Raw genomic sequence first — 17,897 nt, forward strand, 5'->3', positions numbered from 1 at the left:
GGGTCTGGAGAAATGCTGTGTGAGAATTGTAAGTGTGCACCGGGGTCTGTAAAAATGCTGTGTGAGTAGTGTACATGTGCACCGTGGTCCACAGAAATGCTGGGTGACAAGTGTACGTGTGCAACATGGTCCGAAGGAATGCTGTGAGAGAGATGTACCTGTGCACCATCTTCCAGAGAAATGCTGTGTGTGAGATGTATGTGTGCACCATGGTCTGGAAAAATGCTGTGTGTCAGGTGTATGTTTGAACCATGTTCAGGAGAAAGGCTGTGTGAGACGTGTACTTGTGTACCGTGGTCCGGAGAAATACTGTATGAGAATTGTACGTGTGCACCGGTGTCTTTAGAAATGCTGCGTGAGGAGTTTTAATTTGCATCGGGGTATGGAGAAATGCGGTGTGACAAGTGTACGAGTGCACCGTGGTTTGGAGAAAAGTTGTGTGAGATGTGAACATGTGCACCGTATTCCGGAGAAATGCTGTGTGATATGTGTATGTGTTAGAAATATACATGTGCAATGTGATACAGAGAAATGCTGTGTCGGAAGTGTACGTATACACCATGCTCCTGAGAAATACTGTGTGAGAAGTGTACGTGTGCACTGTGGTCCGGAGAAATGCTGTTTGATATTTGTACGTGTACACCGTGGTCCAGAGAAATGCTGTGTGTGAAGTGTACGTGTGGACCGTGTTCCGGAGATATGCTGTGTGAGAGGTGTACCATTGCACCATGTTCAGGAGAAATGCTGTGTGAGAAGTGTACGTGTGGATCGGTCTGGAGAAATGCTGTAATAGAAGTGTTCGTGAGCATCATGGCCCGGAAAAATGTTGTGTGACATTTATACGTGTACACAGTGATCCAGACAAATGCTGCGTTAAAAGTGTACATGTGCACCATGGTGTGGAGAAATGCTGTGTGAGAGGTGTACATGGGCAACGTGTTCCGGATAAATGCTGTGTGAGAAGTGTACGTATGCACCGTGATCCAGAGAAATGCTGTGTGAGGAGTGTACGTGAGCTCGGTGGTCTGGAAAAATCCTGTGTGACAGGTGTATGTTTGAACCATGTTCAGGAGAAATTCTGTGTGAGAGGTGTACTTGTGTACCGTGGTCCGGAGAAATACTGTATGAGAATTGTACGTGTGCACCGGTGTCTTTAGAAATGCTGTATGAGAAGTGTAGGTGTGCACTGTGGTCTGGAGAAATGCTGCGTGAGAATTCTATGTGTGCACCGTGGTCTGGAAAAATGCTGTGGGAGATGTGTACGTGTGCGCCATGGTCAGGAGAGAAATGCTGTGTGAGAAGTGTACGTGCGCACCGTGGCATGGAGAAATGTTGTGTGAGAAATTTGCATGTGCACCGGGGTCTGGAGAAATGCTGTGTGAGAATTGTAAGTGTGCACCGGGGTCTGGAAAAATGCTGTGTGAGTAGTGTACATGTGCACCGTGGTCCACAGAAATGCTGGGTGACAAGTGTACGTGTGCAACATGGTCCGAAGGAATGCTGTGAGAGAGATGTACCTGTGCACCATCTTCCAGAGAAATGCTGTGTGTGAGATGTATGTGTGCACCATGGTCTGGAAAAATGCTGTGTGTCAGGTGTATGTTTGAACCATGTTCAGGAGAAAGGCTGTGTGAGACGTGTACTTGTGTCCCGTGGTCCGGAGAAATACTGTATGAGAATTGTACGTGTGCACCGGTGTCTTTAGAAATGCTGCGTGAGGAGTTTTAATTTGCATCGGGGTATGGAGAAATGCGGTGTGACAAGTGTACGAGTGCACCGTGGTTTGGAGAAAAGTTGTGTGAGATGTGAACATGTGCACCGTATTCCGGAGAAATGCTGTGTGATATGTGTATGTGTTAGAAATATACATGTGCAATGTGATACAGAGAAATGCTGTGTCAGAAGTGTACGTGTGCACTGTGGTCTGCAAAAATGCTGTGTGAGAAGTGTACGTGAGCACCGTGGTCTGGAGAAATGCTGTGTGAGAAGTGTACGTGCGCACCGTGGCATGGAGAAATGTTGTGTGAGAAAAAAATTTGCATGTGCACCGGGGTCTGGAGAAATGCTGTGTGAGAATTGTAAGTGTGCACCGGGGTCTGTAAAAATGCTGTGTGAGTAGTGTACATGTGCACCGTGGTCCACAGAAATGCTGGGTGACAAGTGTACGTGTGCAACATGGTCCGAAGGAATGCTGTGAGAGAGATGTACCTGTGCACCATCTTCCAGAGAAATGCTGTGTGTGAGATGTATGTGTGTACCATGGTCTGGAAAAATGCTGTGTGTCAGGTGTATGTTTGAACCATGTTCAGGAGAAAGGCTGTGTGAGACGTGTACTTGTGTACCGTGGTCCGGAGAAATACTGTATGAGAATTGTACGTGTGCACCGGTGTCTTTAGAAATGCTGCGTGAGGAGTTTTAATTTGCATCGGGGTATGGAGAAATGCGGTGTGACAAGTGTACGAGTGCACCGTGGTTTGGAGAAAAGTTGTGTGAGATGTGAACATGTGCACCGTATTCCGGAGAAATGCTGTGTGATATGTGTATGTGTTAGAAATATACATGTGCAATGTGATACAGAGAAATGCTGTGTCGGAAGTGTACGTATACACCATGCTCCTGAGAAATACTGTGTGAGAAGTGTACGTGTGCACTGTGGTCCGGAGAAATGCTGTTTGATATTTGTACGTGTACACCGTGGTCCAGAGAAATGCTGTGTGTGAAGTGTACGTGTGGACCGTGTTCCGGAGATATGCTGTGTGAGAGGTGTACCATTGCACCATGTTCAGGAGAAATGCTGTGTGAGAAGTGTACGTGTGGATCGGTCTGGAGAAATGCTGTAATAGAAGTGTTCGTGAGCATCATGGCCCGGAAAAATGTTGTGTGACATTTGTACGTGTACACAGTGATCCAGACAAATGCTGCGTTAAAAGTGTACATGTGCACCATGGTGTGGAGAAATGCTGTGTGAGAGGTGTACATGGGCAACGTGTTCCGGATAAATGCTGTGTGAGAAGTGTACGTATGCACCGTGATCCAGAGAAATGCTGTGTGAGAAGTGTACGTGTGCACTGTGGTCCGGAGAAATGCTGTTTGATATTTGTACGTGTACACCGTGGTCCAGAGAAATGCTGTGTGTGAAGTGTACGTGTGGACCGTGTTGGGGAGATATGCTGCGTGAGAGGTGTACCATTGCACCATGTTCAGGAGAAATGCTGTGTGAGAAGTGTACGTGTGGATCGGTCTGGAGAAATGCTGTAATAGAAGTGTTCGTGAGCATCATGGCCCGGAAAAATGTTGTGTGACATTTGTACGTGTACACAGTGATCCAGACAAATGCTGCGTTGAAAGTGTACATGTGCACCATGGTGTGGAGAAATGCTGTGTGAGAGGTGTACATGGGCAACGTGTTCCGGATAAATGCAGTGTGAGAAGTGTACGTATGCACCGTGATCCAGAGAAATGCTGTGTGAGAAGTGTACGTGTGCACTGTGGTCCGGAGAAATGCTGTTTGATATTTGTACGTGTACACCGTGGTCCAGAGAAATGCTGTGTGTGAAGTGTACGTGTGGACCGTGTTGGGGAGATATGCTGCGTGAGAGGTGTACCATTGCACCATGTTCAGGAGAAATGCTGTGTGAGAAGTGTACGTGTGGATCGGTCTGGAGAAATGCTGTAATAGAAGTGTTCGTGGGAATCATGGCCCGGAAAAATGTTGTGTGACATTTGTACGTGTACACAGTGATCCAGACAAATGCTGCGTTGAAAGTGTACATGTGCACCATGGTGTGGAGAAATGCTGTGTGAGAGGTGTACATGGGCAACGTGTTCCGGATAAATGCTGTGTGAGAAGTGTACGTATGCACCGTGATCCAGAGAAATGCTGTGTGAGGAGTGTACGTGAGCTCGGTGGTCTGGAAAAATGCTGTGTGACAGGTGTATGTTTGAACCATGTTCAGGAGAAATTCTGTGTGAGAGGTGTACTTGTGTACCGTGGTCCGGAGAAATACTGTATGAGAATTGTACGTGTGCACCGGTGTCTTTAGAAATGCTGTATGAGAAGTGTAGGTGTGCACTGTGGTCTGGAGAAATGCTGCGTGAGAATTCTATGTGTGCACCGTGGTCTGGAAAAATGCTGTGGGAGATGTGTACGTGTGCGCCATGGTCAGAAGAGAAATGCTGTGTGAGAAGTGTACGTGCGCACCGTGGCATGGAGAAATGTTGTGTGAGAAATTTGCATGTGCACCGGGGTCTGGAGAAATGCTGTGTGAGAATTGTAAGTGTGCACCGGGGTCTGTAAAAATGCTGTGTGAGTAGTGTACATGTGCACCGTGGTCCACAGAAATGCTGGGTGACAAGTGTACGTGTGCAACATGGTCCGAAGGAATGCTGTGAGAGAGATGTACCTGTGCACCATCTTCCAGAGAAATGCTGTGTGTGAGATGTATGTGTGCACCATGGTCTGGAAAAATGCTGTGTGTCAGGTGTATGTTTGAACCATGTTCAGGAGAAAGGCTGTGTGAGACGTGTACTTGTGTACCGTGGTCCGGAGAAATACTGTATGAGAATTGTACGTGTGCACCGGTGTCTTTAGAAATGCTGCGTGAGGAGTTTTAATTTGCATCGGGGTATGGAGAAATGCGGTGTGACAAGTGTACGAGTGCACCGTGGTTTGGAGAAAAGTTGTGTGAGATGTGAACATGTGCACCGTATTCCGGAGAAATGCTGTGTGATATGTGTATGTGTTAGAAATATACATGTGCAATGTGATACAGAGAAATGCTGTGTCGGAAGTGTACGTATACACCATGCTCCTGAGAAATACTGTGTGAGAAGTGTACGTGTGCACTGTGGTCCGGAGAAATGCTGTTTGATATTTGTACGTGTACACCGTGGTCCAGAGAAATGCTGTGTGTGAAGTGTACGTGTGGACCGTGTTCCGGAGATATGCTGTGTGAGAGGTGTACCATTGCACCATGTTCAGGAGAAATGCTGTGTGAGAAGTGTACGTGTGGATCGGTCTGGAGAAATGCTGTAATAGAAGTGTTCGTGAGCATCATGGCCCGGAAAAATGTTGTGTGACATTTATACGTGTACACAGTGATCCAGACAAATGCTGCGTTAAAAGTGTACATGTGCACCATGGTGTGGAGAAATGCTGTGTGAGAGGTGTACATGGGCAACGTGTTCCGGATAAATGCTGTGTGAGAAGTGTACGTATGCACCGTGATCCAGAGAAATGCTGTGTGAGGAGTGTACGTGAGCTCGGTGGTCTGGAAAAATCCTGTGTGACAGGTGTATGTTTGAACCATGTTCAGGAGAAATTCTGTGTGAGAGGTGTACTTGTGTACCGTGGTCCGGAGAAATACTGTATGAGAATTGTACGTGTGCACCGGTGTCTTTAGAAATGCTGTATGAGAAGTGTAGGTGTGCACTGTGGTCTGGAGAAATGCTGCGTGAGAATTCTATGTGTGCACCGTGGTCTGGAAAAATGCTGTGGGAGATGTGTACGTGTGCGCCATGGTCAGGAGAGAAATGCTGTGTGAGAAGTGTACGTGCGCACCGTGGCATGGAGAAATGTTGTGTGAGAAATTTGCATGTGCACCGGGGTCTGGAGAAATGCTGTGTGAGAATTGTAAGTGTGCACCGGGGTCTGGAAAAATGCTGTGTGAGTAGTGTACATGTGCACCGTGGTCCACAGAAATGCTGGGTGACAAGTGTACGTGTGCAACATGGTCCGAAGGAATGCTGTGAGAGAGATGTACCTGTGCACCATCTTCCAGAGAAATGCTGTGTGTGAGATGTATGTGTGCACCATGGTCTGGAAAAATGCTGTGTGTCAGGTGTATGTTTGAACCATGTTCAGGAGAAAGGCTGTGTGAGACGTGTACTTGTGTCCCGTGGTCCGGAGAAATACTGTATGAGAATTGTACGTGTGCACCGGTGTCTTTAGAAATGCTGCGTGAGGAGTTTTAATTTGCATCGGGGTATGGAGAAATGCGGTGTGACAAGTGTACGAGTGCACCGTGGTTTGGAGAAAAGTTGTGTGAGATGTGAACATGTGCACCGTATTCCGGAGAAATGCTGTGTGATATGTGTATGTGTTAGAAATATACATGTGCAATGTGATACAGAGAAATGCTGTGTCAGAAGTGTACGTGTGCACTGTGGTCTGCAAAAATGCTGTGTGAGAAGTGTACGTGAGCACCGTGGTCCGGAGAAATGCTGTGCGCGAGGTGTATGTTTGAGAAGTGTACGTGTGTAATGTGGTCCGGAGAAATGCTGTGTGAGAAATGTAGGTGTGCACCGTGGTCCGGAGAAAAATGCTGTGTGAGAAGTGTACATGCGCACCGTGGCATGTAGAAATGTTGTGTCAGAAATGTACATGTGCACCGGGGTCTGGAGAAATGCTGTGTGAGAAGTGTACGTGTGCACCGTGGTCTGGAGAAAAGCTGTGAGAAATGTACATGTGCAGCGGGGTCTGGAGAAATGCTGTGTGAGTAGTGTACGTGTGCACTGGGGTCTTTAGCAATGCTGTGTGAGAAATGTTAATTTGCATCGGGGTCAGGAGAAATGAAGTGTGAGAACTGTACCAGTGTACCGAGTTTAGGAGAAAGGCTATGTGAGATGTGTACATGTGCACTTTGGTGCGGAGAAATGCTGTGCCAGAAATGTACGTATACACCATGCTCCTGAGAAATGCTGTGTGAGAAGTGTACGTGTGCACTGTGGTCCGGAGAAATGCTGTTTGATATTTGTACGTGTACACCGTGGTCCAGAGAAATGCTGTGTGTGAAGTGTACGTGTGGACCGTGTTCCGGAGATATGCTGTGTGAGAGGTGTACCATTGCACCATGTTCAGGAGAAATGCTGTGTGAGAAGTGTACGTGTGGATCGGTCTGGAGAAATGCTGTAATAGAAGTGTTCGTGAGCATCATGGCCCGGAAAAATGTTGTGTGACATTTGTACGTGTACACAGTGATCCAGACAAATGCTGCGTTAAAAGTGTACATGTGCACCATGGTGTGGAGAAATGCTGTGTGAGAGGTGTACATGGGCAACGTGTTCCGGATAAATGCTGTGTGAGAAGTGTACGTATGCACCGTGATCCAGAGAAATGCTGTGTGAGGAGTGTACGTGAGCTCGGTGGTCCAGAGAAATGCTGCGTGAGAATTCTATGTGTGCACCGTGGTCTGGAAAAATGCTGTGTGACAGGTGTATGTTTGAACCATGTTCAGGAGAAATGCTGTGTGAGAGGTGTACTTGTGTACCGTGGTCCGGAGAAATACTGTATGAGAATTGTACGTGTGCACCGGTGTCTTTAGAAATGCTGTATGAGAAGTGTAGGTGTGCACTGTGGTCTGGAGAAATGCTGCGTGAGAATTCTATATGTGCACCGTGGTCTGGAAAAATGCTGTGGGAGATGTGTACGTGTGCGCCATGGTCAGGAGAGAAATGCTGTGTGAGAAGTGTACGTGCGTTCCGTGGCATGGAGAAATGTTGTGTGAGAAATTTGCATGTGCACCGGGGTCTGGAGAAATGCTGTGTGAGAATTGTACGTGTGCACCGGGGTCTGGAGAAAAGCTGTGAGAAATGTACATGTGCAGCGGGGTCTGGAGAAATGCTGTGTGAGTAGTGTACGTGTGCACTGGGGTCTTTAGCAATGCTGTGTGAGAAGTGTTAATTTGCATCGGGGTCAGGAGAAATGCTGTGCCAGAAATGTACGTATACACCATGCTCCTGAGAAATGCTGTGTGAGAAGTGTACGTGTGCACTGTGGTCCGGAGAAATGCTGTTTGATATTTGTACGTGTACACCGTGGTCCAGAGAAATGCTGTGTGTGAAGTGTACGTGTGACCGTGTTCCGGAGATATGCTGTGTGAGAGGTGTACCATTGCACCATGTTCAGGAGAAATGCCGTGTGAGAAGTGTAGGTGTGCACCGTGGTCCGGAGAAAAATGCTGTGTGAGAAGTGTACATGCGCACCGTGGCATGTAGAAATGTTGTGTCAGAAATGTACATGTGCACCGGGGTCTGGAGAAATGCTGTGTGAGAAGTGTACGTGTGCACCGTGGTCTGGAGAAAAGCTGTGAGAAATGTACATGTGCAGCGGGGTCTGGAGAAATGCTGTGTGAGTAGTGTACGTGTGCACTGGGGTCTTTAGCAATGCTGTGTGAGAAGTGTTAATTTGCATCGGGGTCAGGAGAAATGCTGTGCCAGAAATGTACGTATACACCATGCTCCTGAGAAATGCTGTGTGAGAAGTGTACGTGTGCACTGTGGTCCGGAGAAATGCTGTTTGATATTTGTACGTGTACACCGTGGTCCAGAGAAATGCTGTGTGTGAAGTGTACGTGTGGACCGTGTTCCGGAGATATGCTGTGTGAGAGGTGTACCATTGCACCATGTTGAGGAGAAATGCTGTGTGAGAAGTGTACGTGTGGATCGGTCTGGAGAAATGCTGTAATAGAAGTGTTCGTGAGCATCATGGCCCGGAAAAATGTTGTGTGACATTTGTACGTGTACACAGTGATCCAGACAAATGCTGCGTTAAAAGTGTACATGTGCACCATGGTGTGGAGAAATGCTGTGTGAGAGGTGTACATGGGCAACGTGTTCCGGATAAATGCTGTGTGAGAAGTGTACGTATGCACCGTGATCCAGAGAAATGCTGTGTGAGGAGTGTACGTGAGCTCGGTGGTCTGGAAAAATGCTGTGTGACAGGTGTATGTTTGAACCATGTTCAGGAGAAATTCTGTGTGAGAGGTGTACTTGTGTACCGTGGTCCGGAGAAATACTGTATGAGAATTGTACGTGTGCACCGGTGTCTTTAGAAATGCTGTATGAGAAGTGTAGGTGTGCACTGTGGTCTGGAGAAATGCTGCGTGAGAATTCTATGTGTGCACCGTGGTCTGGAAAAATGCTGTGGGAGATGTGTACGTGAGCTCGGTGGTCCAGAGAAATGCTGCGTGAGAATTCTATGTGTGCACCGTGGTCTGGAAAAATGCTGTGTGACAGGTGTATGTTTGAACCATGTTCAGGAGAAATGCTGTGTGAGAGGTGTACTTGTGTACCGTGGTCCGGAGAAATACTGTATGAGAATTGTACGTGTGCACCGGTGTCTTTAGAAATGCTGTATGAGAAGTGTAGGTGTGCACTGTGGTCTCGAGAAATGCTGCGTGAGAATTCTATGTGTGCACCGTGGTCTGGAAAAATGCTGTGGGAGATGTGTACGTGTGCGCCATGGTCAGGAGAGAAATGCTGTGTGAGAAGTGTACGTGCGTTCCGTGGCATGGAGAAATGTTGTGTGAGAAATTTGCATGTGCACCGGGGTCTGGAGAAATGCTGTGTGAGAATTGTACGTGTGCACCGGGGTCTGGAGAAAAGCTGTGAGAAATGTACATGTGCAGCGGGGTCTGGAGAAATGCTGTGTGAGTAGTGTACGTGTGCACTGGGGTCTTTAGCAATGCTGTGTGAGAAGTGTTAATTTGCATCGGGGTCAGGAGAAATGCTGTGCCAGAAATGTACGTATACACCATGCTCCTGAGAAATGCTGTGTGAGAAGTGTACGTGTGCACTGTGGTCCGGAGAAATGCTGTGTGTGAAGTGTACGTGTGACCATGTTCCGGAGATATGCTGTGTGAGAGGTGTACCATTGCACCATGTTCAGGAGAAATGCTGTGTGAGAAGTGTAGGTGTGCACCGTGGTCCGGAGAAAAATGCTGTGTGAGAAGTGTACATGCGCACCGTGGCATGTAGAAATGTTGTGTCAGAAATGTACATGTGCACCGGGGTCTGGAGAAATGCTGTGTGAGAAGTGTACGTGTGCACCGTGGTCTGGAGAAAAGCTGTGAGAAATGTACATGTGCAGCGGGGTCTGGAGAAATGCTGTGTGAGTAGTGTACGTGTGCACTGGGGTCTTTAGCAATGCTGTGTGAGAAGTGTTAATTTGCATCGGGGTCAGGAGAAATGCTGTGCCAGAAATGTACGTATACACCATGCTCCTGAGAAATGCTGTGTGAGAAGTGTACGTGTGCACTGTGGTCTGGAGAAATGCTGTTTGATATTTGTACGTGTACACCGTGGTCCAGAGAAATGCTGTGTGTGAAGTGTACGTGTGGACCGTGTTCCAGAGATATGCTGTGTGAGAGGTGTACCATTGCACCATGTTGAGGAGAAATGCTGTGTGAGAAGTGTACGTGTGGATCGGTCTGGAGAAATGCTGTAATAGAAGTGTTCGTGAGCATCATGGCCCGGAAAAATGTTGTGTGACATTTGTACGTGTACACAGTGATCCAGACAAATGCTGCGTTAAAAGTGTACATGTGCACCATGGTGTGGAGAAATGCTGTGTGAGAGGTGTACATGGGCAACGTGTTCCGGATAAATGCTGTGTGAGAAGTGTACGTATGCACCGTGATCCAGAGAAATGCTGTGTGAGGAGTGTACGTGAGCTCGGTGGTCTGGAAAAATGCTGTGTGACAGGTGTATGTTTGAACCATGTTCAGGAGAAATTCTGTGTGAGAGGTGTACTTGTGTACCGTGGTCCGGAGAAATACTGTATGAGAATTGTACTTGTGCACCGGTGTCTTTAGAAATGCTGTATGAGAAGTGTAGGTGTGCACTGTGGTCTGGAGAAATGCTGCGTGAGAATTCTATGTGTGCACCGTGGTCTGGAAAAATGCTGTGGGAGATGTGTACGTGTGCGCCATGGTCAGGAGAGAAATGCTGTGTGAGAAGTATACATGCGCACCGTGGCATGGAGAAATGTTGTGTGAGAAATTTGAATGTGCACCGGGGTCTGGAGAAATGCTGTGTGAGAAGTATACGTGCGCACCGTGGCATGGAGAAATGTTGTGTGAGAAATTTGCATGTGCACCGGGGTCTGGAGAAATGCTGTGTGAGAATTGTAAGTGTGCACCGGGGTCTGGAAAAATGCTGGGTGACAAGTGTACGTGTGCAACATGGTCCGAAGGAATGCTGTGAGAGAGATGTACCTGTGCACCATCTTCCAGAGAAATGCTGTGTGTGAGATGTATGTGTGCACCATGGTCTGGAAAAATGCTGTGTGTCAGGTGTATGTTTGAACCATGTTCAGGAGAAAGGCTGTGTGAGACGTGTACTTGTGTACCGTGGTCCGGAGAAATACTGTATGAGAATTGTACGTGTGCACCGGTGTCTTTAGAAATGCTGCGTGAGGAGTTTTAATTTGCATCGGGGTATGGAGAAATGCGGTGTGACAAGTGTACGAGTGCACCGTGGTTTGGAGAAAAGTTGTGTGAGATGTGAACATGTGCACCGTATTCCGGAGAAATGCTGTGTGATATGTGTATGTGTTAGAAATATACATGTGCAATGTGATACAGAGAAATGCTGTGTCGGAAGTGCACTGTGGTCTGGAGAAATGCTGTGTGAGAAGTGTACGTGAGCACCGTGGTCCGGAGAAATGCTGTGCGCGAGGTGTATGTTTGAGAAGTGTACGTGTGTAATGTGGTCCGGAGAAATGCTGTGTGAGAAATGTAGGTGTGCACCGTGGTCCGGAGAAAAATGCTGTGTGAGAAGTGTACATGCGCACCGTGGCATGTAGAAATGTTGTGTCAAAAATGTACATGTGCACCGGGGTCTAGAGAAATGCTGTGTGAGAAGTGTACGTGTGCACCGTGGTCTGGAGAAAAGCTGTGAGAAATGTACATGTGCAGCGGGGTCTGGAGAAATGCTGTGTGAGTAGTGTACGTGTGCACTGGGGTCTTTAGCAATGCTGTGTGAGAAGTGTTAATTTGCATCAGGGTCAGGAGAAATGAAGTGTGAGAACTGTACCAGTGTACCGAGTTTAGGAGAAAGGCTATGTGAGATGTGTACATGTGCACTTTGGTGCGGAGAAATGCTGTGCCAGAAATGTACGTATACACCATGTTCCTGAGAAATGCTGTGTGAGAAGTGTACGTGTGCACTGTGGTCCGGAGAAATGCTGTTTGATATTTGTACGTGTACACCGTGGTCCAGAGAAATGCTGTGTGTGAAGTGTACGTGTGGACCGTGTTCCGGAGATATGCTGTGTGAGAGGTGCACCATTGCACCATGTTCAGGAGAAATGCTGTGTGAGAAGTGTACGTGTGGATCGGTCTGGAGAAATGCTGTAATAGAAGTGTTCGTGAGCATCATGGCCCAGAAAAATGTTTTGTGACATTTGTACGTGTACACAGTGATCCAGACAAATGCTGCGTTAAAAGTGTACATGTGCACCATGGTGTGGAGAAATGCTGTGTGAGAGGTGTACATGGGCAACGTGTTCTGGATAAATGATGTTTTGAGGTGTACATGTGCACCGTGGTCCGGAGAAATGCTGTATGAGAAGTGTACGTGTGCACCGTGGTCTTGAGAAATGCTGTTGAGAAGTGTACGTATGCACCGTGATCCAGAGAAATGCTGGGTGAGGAGTGTACGTGAGCTCGGTGGTCCAGAGAAATGCTGCGTGAGAATTCTATGTGTGCACCGTGGTCTGGAAAAATGCTGTGTGACAGGTGTATGTTTGAACCATGTTCAAGAGAAATGCTGTGTGAGAGGTGTACTTGTGTACCGTGGTCCGGAGAAATACTGTATGAGAATTGTACGTGTGCACCGGTGTCTTTAGAAATGCTGTATGAGAAGTGTAGGTGTGCACTGTGGTCTGGAGAAATGCTGCGTGAGAATTCTATGTGTGCACCGTGGTCAAGAAAAATGCTGTGGGAGATGTGTACGTGTGCGCCATGGTCAGGAGAGAAATGCTGTGTGAGAAGTATACATGCGCACCGTGGCATGGAGAAATGTTGTGTGAGAAATTTGAATGTGCACCGGGGTCTGGAGAAATGCTGTGTGAGAAGTATACGTGCGCACCGTGGCATGGAGAAATGTTGTGTGAGAAATTTGAATGTGCACCGTGGTGTGGAGAAAAGCTGTGAGAAATGTACGTGTGCATCGGTCTGGAAAATTCTGTATGAGAGGTGTACGTGAGCATCGTGGCCCGGACAAATGTTGTGTGACATTTGTACGTGTACACAGTGATCCGGACAAATGCTGCGTTAAAGGTGTATATGGGCAACATGGTGTGGAGAAATGCTGTGTGAGAGGTGTTCATGGGCAACGTGTTCTGGATAAATGATGTGTGAGAGGTGTACATGTGCATTGTGGTCCGGAGAAATGCTGTATGAGAAGTGTAGGTGTGCACTGTGGTCTGGAGAATTGCTGTGTGAGAAGTGTACATGTGCACCGTGATCCAGAGAAATGCTGTGTGAGGAGTGTACGTGAGCTCGGTGGACCAGAGAAATGCTGCGTGTGAATTCTATGTGTGCACCGTGGTCTGGAAAAATGCTGCGTGACAGGTGTATGTTTGAACCATGTTCAGGAGAAATGCTGTGTGAGAGGTGTACTTGTGTACCGTGGTCCGGAGAAATACTGTATGAGAATTGTACGTGTGCACCGGTGTCTTTAGAAATGCTGTGTGAGGAGTGTTAATTTGCATCGGGGTATGGAGAAATGCAGTGTGACAAGTGTACGAGTGCACCGTGGTTTGGAGAAAAGTTGTGCGAGATGAAAACATGTGCACCATATTCTGAAGAAATGCTGTGTGAAATGTGTATGTGTTAGAAATGTACATGTGCAATGTGATACAGAGAAATGCTGTGTCAGAAGTGTACGTGTGCACTGTGGTCCGCAGAAATGCTGTGTGAGAAGTGAACGTGAGTACCGTGGTCTGGAGAAATACTGTATGATATTTGTACGTGTGCACCGTGGTCCTGAGAAGTGCTGTGTGAGAGGTGTACCATTGCACCATTGTCAGGAGAAATGCTGTGTGAGAAGTGTACGTGTGCACCGTGGTCCGGAGAAATGCTGTGTGTGAGGTGTACCTGTGCACTGTGGTTCGGAGAAATGCTGTGCATGAGGTGTACGTGTGCGCCATGGTCAGGAGAGAAATGCTGTGTGAGAAGTATACGTGCGCACCGTGGCATGGAGAAATGTTGTGTGAGAAATTTGAATGTGCACCGTGGTCTGGAGAAAAGCTGTGAGAAATGTACGTGTGCATCGGTCTGGAAAATTCTGTATGAGAAGTGTACGTGAGCATCGTGGCCCGGACAAATGTTGTGTGACATTTGTACGTGTACACAATGATCCGGACAAATGCTGCGTTAAAGGTGTACATGGGCACCATGGTGTGGAGAAATGCTGTGTGAGAGGTGTTCATGGGCAACATGTTCTGGATAAATGATGTTTGAGAGGTGTACATGTGCATTGTGGTCCGGAGAAATGCTGTATGAGAAGTGTAGGTGTGCACTGTGGTCTGGAGAATTGCTGTGTGAGAAGTGTACGTGTGCACCGTGATCCAGAGAAATGCTGTGTGAGGAGTGTACGTGAGCTCGGTGGACCAGAGAAATGCTGCGTGTGAATTCTATGTGTGCACCGTGGTCTGGAAAAATGCTGTGTGACAGGTGTATGTTTGAACCATGTTCAGGAGAAATGCTATGTGAGAGGTGTACTTGTGTACCGTGGTCCGGAGAAATACTGTATGAGAATTGTACGTGTGCACCGGTGTCTTTAGAAATGCTGTGTGAGGAGTGTTAATTTGCATCGGGGTATGGAGAAATGCAGTGTGACAAGTGTACGAGTGTACCGTGGTTTGGAGAAAAGTTGTGTGAGATGTGAACATGTGCACCATATTCTGAAGAAATGCTGTGTGAAATGTGTATGTGTTAGAAATGTACATGTGCAACGTGGTCCAGAGAAATGCTGTGTGAGAAGTGTACGTGTGCACTGTGGTCCTGAGAAGTGCTGTGTGAGAGGTGTACCATTGCACCATTGTCAGGAGAAATGCTGTGTGAGAAGTGTACGTGTGCACCATGGTCCGGAGAAATGCTGTGTGTGAGATGTACCTGTGCACCGTGGTTCGGAGAAATGCTGTGCATGAGGTGTACGTGTGCGCCATGGTCAGGAGAGAAATGCTGTGTGAGAAATGTTCGTGCGCACCGTGGCATGTAGAAATGTGTCAGAAATGTACATGTGCACCGGGGTCTGGAGAAAAGCTGTGAGAAATGTACGTGTGCACCGGGGTCTGGAGAAATGCTGTGTGAGAAGTGTATGTGTGCACCGTGGTCCTTAGAAAAGCTGTGAGAAATGTACGTGTGCACCTGGGTCCAGAGAAATGCTGTGTGTGAAGTGTACGTGTGGACAATGTTCCAGAAAGTATTGTGTCAGAGGTGTACCATTGCACCGTGGTCTGGAGAAATGCAATGTTAGAAGTGCACGTGTGCACCGTCATCCAGAGAAGTGCTGTGTGAGAGGTGTACCTTTGCACCATGGTCAGGAGAAATGCTATATGAATATAGTACGTGTGCACCGGGGTCTTTAGAAATGCTGTGTGAGAAGTGTTAATTTGCATCGGGGTCAGGAGAAATGAAGTGTGAGAACTGTACCAGTGTACCGAGTTTAGGAGAAAGGCTATGTGAGATGTGTACATGTACACTTTGGTGCGGAGAAATGCTGTGCGAGAAATGTACGTATACACCATGCTCCTGAGAAATGCTGTGTGAGAAGTATACGTGTGCACTGTGGTCCGGAGAAATGCTGTTTGATATTTGTACGTGTGCACTGTGGTCCCGAGAAATGCTGTATGAGAAGTGTAGGTGTGCACTGTGGTCTGGAGAAATGCTGTGTGAGAAGTTACGTATGCACCGTGATCAAGAGAAATGCTGTGTGAGGAGTGTACGTGAGCTCGGTGGTCCAGAGAAATGCTGCGTGAGAATTCTATGTGTGCACCGTGGTCTGGAAAAATGCTGTGTGACAGGTGTATGTTTGAACCATGTTCAGGAGAAATGCTGTGTGAGAGGTGTACTTGTGAACCGTGGTCCGGAGAAATACTGTATGAGAATTGTACGTGTGCACCGGTTTCTTTAGAAATGCTGTGTGAGGAGTGTAAATTTGCATTGGGGTATGGAGAAATGCAGTGTGACAAGTGTACAAGTGCACCGTGGTTTAGAGAAAAGCTGTGTGAGATGTGAACATGTACACCGTATTCCGGAGAAATGCTGTGTGAGAGGTGTACTTGTGTACCATAGTCCGGAGAAATACTGTATGAGAATTATACGTGTGCACCAGTGTCTTTAGAAATGCTGTGTGAGGAGTGTTAATTTGCATCGGGGTATGGAGAAATGCAGTGTGACAAGTGTACGAGTGAACCATGTTCGGGTGAAATGCTGGATGAGAGGTGTACTTGTGTACCGTGGTCCGGAGAAATACTGTATGAGAATTAAACGTGTGCATCGGTGTCTTTGAAAATGCTGTGTGAGGAGTGTTAATTTGCATCGGGGTATGGAGAAATGCAGTGTGAGCAGTGTATGAGTGCACTGTGGTTTGGAGAAAAGCTGTGTGAGATGTGAACATGTGCACCGTATTCCGGAAAAATGATGTGTGAGATGTGTACGTGTTAGAAATGTACATGTGCAACGTGGTCCAGAGAAATGCTGTGTGAGAAGTGTACGTGTGGACCATGTTCCAGAGAAATGCTGTGTGAGAGGTGTACCATTGCACCGCGGTCAGTGGAAATGCTGTATGGGAAGTGTACGTGTGCACCGGTCTGGAGAAATGCTGTGTGAGAAGTGTACGTGTGCACCGGGGTCTGGAGAACTGCTGTTTGCGAAGTGTACGAGTGCACCATGTTCCGGAGAAATGCTATGTGAGAGGTGAACGTGTGCACCATGGTCCTGAAAAAATGCTATATGAGAAACGTACGTGTCCACCAGTCTGGAGAAATGCTGTGTGAGAGGTGTACGTTTGCACCGTGGTCTTTTGAAATGCTGTGTGAGATGTGTACGTGTGCACAGTGTTCCAGAGAAATGCTGTGTGATAGGTGTACCTTTTCACCATGGTCAGGAGAAATGCTGTATGAATATTGTACGTGTGCATCGTGGTCTGCAGAAATGAAGTGTGAGAAGTGTACTGAGTTTGGGAGAAAGGCTATGTGAGATGTGTACATGTGCACCTTGGTGCGGAGAAATGCTGTGCGAGAAATCTACATGTACACCATGCTCCTGAGAAATGCTTTGTGAGAAGTGTACGTGTGCACCGTGGTCCGGAGAAATGCTCTTTGATATTTGTACGTGTACACCGTGGTCCAGAGAAATGCTGTGGGTGAAGTGTACGTGTGGACCGTGTTCCGGAGATATGCTCTGTGAGAGGTGTACCATTGCACCATGTTCAGGAGAAATGCTGTATGAGAAGTGTACGTGTGGATCGGTCTGGAGAAATGCTGTAATAGAAGTGTACGTGAGCATCATGGCCCGGAAAAATGTTGTGTGACATTTGTACGTGTACACAGTGATCCAGACAAATGCTGCGTTAAAAGTGTACATGTGCACCATGGTGTGGAGAAATGCTGTGTGAGAGGTGTACATGGGCACCGTGTTCCAGATAAATGCTGTATGAGAAGTGTACGTGTGCACCATGTTCTCGAAAAATGCTGTGTGGGAAGTGTACGTGTGCACTATGGTCCAGAGAAATGCTGTGTGAGAAGTGTACGTGAGCGCTGTGGTCCAGAGAAATGCTGTGTGAGAATTGTATGTGTGCACCGTGGTCTGGAGAAATGCTGTGTGACAGGTGTACGTGTGAACCATGTTCAGGAGAAATGCTGTGTGAGAGGTGTACTTGTGTATTGTGGTCCAGAGAAATACTGTATGAGAATTGTACGTGTGCACCGGTGTCTTACGAAATGCTGTGTGAGGAGTGTTAATTTCCATCGGGGTATGGAGAAATGCAGTGTGAGCAGTGTCTTAGTGCTCCGTGGTTTGTAGAAAAGCTGTGTGAGTGTGAACATGTGCACCGTATTCCGGAGAAATGCTGTGAGATGTGTATGTGTTAGAAATGTACATGCACAA

General features: G+C 47.4%; 1 protein-coding gene across 2 annotated transcripts in view; it reads right to left on the reverse strand.

The window, feature by feature from the left end:
• prpf18 (PRP18 pre-mRNA processing factor 18 homolog (yeast)) overlaps positions 1-17,897 on the reverse strand; it is a 104,400-nt gene that overhangs the window by 62,374 nt on the left and 24,129 nt on the right. The window lies entirely within an intron of this gene.

Source organism: Narcine bancroftii, chromosome 13 (assembly GCF_036971445.1).
Source record: "Narcine bancroftii isolate sNarBan1 chromosome 13, sNarBan1.hap1, whole genome shotgun sequence".
Lineage (NCBI taxonomy): Eukaryota > Metazoa > Chordata > Chondrichthyes > Torpediniformes > Narcinidae > Narcine > Narcine bancroftii.